Source organism: Balaenoptera borealis, assembly GCF_965194805.1.
Source record: "Balaenoptera borealis genome assembly, chromosome: 1".
Classification (NCBI taxonomy): domain Eukaryota; kingdom Metazoa; phylum Chordata; class Mammalia; order Artiodactyla; family Balaenopteridae; genus Balaenoptera; species Balaenoptera borealis.
Window position 1 is genome coordinate 86922714 of NC_138860.1, and position 2250 is coordinate 86924963.

A 2250-nucleotide genomic window follows, 5' to 3' on the forward strand; every position below is an offset into this window, starting at 1 on the left:
AGACTGCCATGGAACGGGAAAGTTTAGGCCTTCAATGGTTGGAAGCTAGGCCCTTCTTAGTCTTTAAAGAGACAGTTTCCAGTTAGTATGTGTTTAACAAACGCATCGTCATTCTCTCTGCGTCTAACGTCGTTGCTTCTCCAATGGTCCTGTTTACTCTTTCTCCTCTTCTTCTTCATTTCATTAATGAGTTTGGGGAGGTTTGTAGGCCTACCTTTCAATCTTCTCTTCCTTTTGATATATTGGAGGTTGAACAAGGAAGGGATGCAAATCTCAGTGAAGTTTTCTCAGTTACCCGTGAGCATGGTGGCCAAGGGGAGGGGCTCTGGAGGCAAACTGCTTGGGTCTGAGTGCTGGCTCTCACTGTCATGGGGGCGGGGGGGGGGGAGGAGTGAGACCTTGGAAAGGTTAGCTCAGCTTTTCAGTGCCTCAGTGTTCTCATCTGCAACAAGGGGTGGTAAAGTCCTACACTATCTTCCAGGGTTGTTATGTGGACTTAGTAAGTGATTCCACAGTAAAGCACTGAGGAACAGTGCTGGTCACTGAGTAAAGCTCGAGCAAGCTGCTATTATCGTTATTATGAAGTCTTTTATTTCCCCTTCTAACTGTACCACTGCTGACTTTCAACATTCCCCAGAACAAACTGCGATTGTTTAAATGTTTAGCTGACCTCTTCTCCCTCATGTTAGTGACCTGCATCTGGGAAATTGGTTGCTTTGGATGGTGATCGAACTGGTGATCTAAAGGCAGTGGGAGACTGGATCCAGCTTCATCAGATTCTTGGACCTTGGGCAGGCATGACGATCGTTTAGCTCATGGTAGACAATCTCTTGCACATGTTTCTATAGCAAGAGCTTTTCATAGATAGTCAGACATACCTTAAGTATTATAAGAAAAGTGCAAGTATGTACCAGTGACCTGTCTTTTTGGTTGTTGTTGTTGTTTGAAGAAATCAAAGGAAGAAAATAGAATTTACCTGGGAGTTGTAGATTTCCTCCTTCAGGTATGACGGAGTGTTTGTAGCAAGCTAGCATTCACCCTGAAGACGACTCAATCCAGTCTGGATGAAAGGAATTCTGTTTGAAGGCTTTGGAGAAATGCAGCTAGGACCCACAGGATCCGCTCCAGAGAGAGAGAAGCTCACTGGAATGAACCTAATTCTCTACCTTTTCCCCTTAGGCCCAAAGGGCACTTGCCCGAACCCCCGGCTCCCGCGGCTTCTGGGAGCTGAGGAGTCAGCAGCGGGGGCGACCCCTGCACTCGGGGGCATAGCCGTGGATCCGAGGACTCTGCGGTCGGTGCGGGAGCCCGAAGGCCAACTGTGGGAGGCTCGGGGGTCCTCCCTTCGGGCCAGGCGAGGAACCCTGAAAGCAGGGCCTCTCGGAAGCCGCAGTCTCCTTGCCTGAGAGATCTCGGGGCTTCAAGGTTCATTCTGCAGTTTAAAAAGTTGGCGACTAGGATAGTGGTGGCAGGACCTACGGATTTCAGGGATGCGCCACTAAGCGGCAGCACCCGCCGTGTTTCCGTAGTGTAGCGGTTATCACGTTCGCCTCACACGCGAAAGGTCCCCGGTTCGAAACCGGGCGGAAACAAGCGTCCTTCCTTTCTGAAGTTTTTACCTTCCCATTCCAAAAACCAAAACGGGCGAAAGGCAGGGGGTGAGGCGGCGGGCGCAGCCTCAGTTTCCATCCCCAAGGTACAGGCCAGGAGTTCCCTTACTGCCTGAGAGCCTGCTCAGCACCAGGAACCCGCCCGCCTTTCTCTGCTCTGAGGCACCGCGGAGCGCAGGCCACAGCCAGCTAATCCAAGTGGGCAAAGGACAAGGCTGACTTCGGGTCAGTTTTACATCCGGAAATCCCCTCACCTACTAAGCAGGTGCCTAAACCTCTTCCACATGTTCACACGAGTTATGTCTCTGAAAACCCAGGAGTTCATCCCTGGAAAGCACACTTGGCTTTCCCCCACCTCGGCACACCTACGCAACAGTTTGATCTGCGTGACGCCACAAAAGAGACCGAACCCGACTGTGCACCGGGGACCCGAGCCAAAGACACGGAAATGAACAATGTCAGGCTCCACGAATTGAGCCGGTCGCGGAGGGGAAGGAGCCCGTAGCGGTGCCGTCTCCAGGAGAGCCCCCAGAGCCAGGGCAGAGATCAGGAAGTGGACGGATCCGCCCATCCCCTGCTGACATCCCAGTCGGCACCTGACTCAAGGGAAAAGCGAGGTTCAGAAAGAGAGCAGGACCTT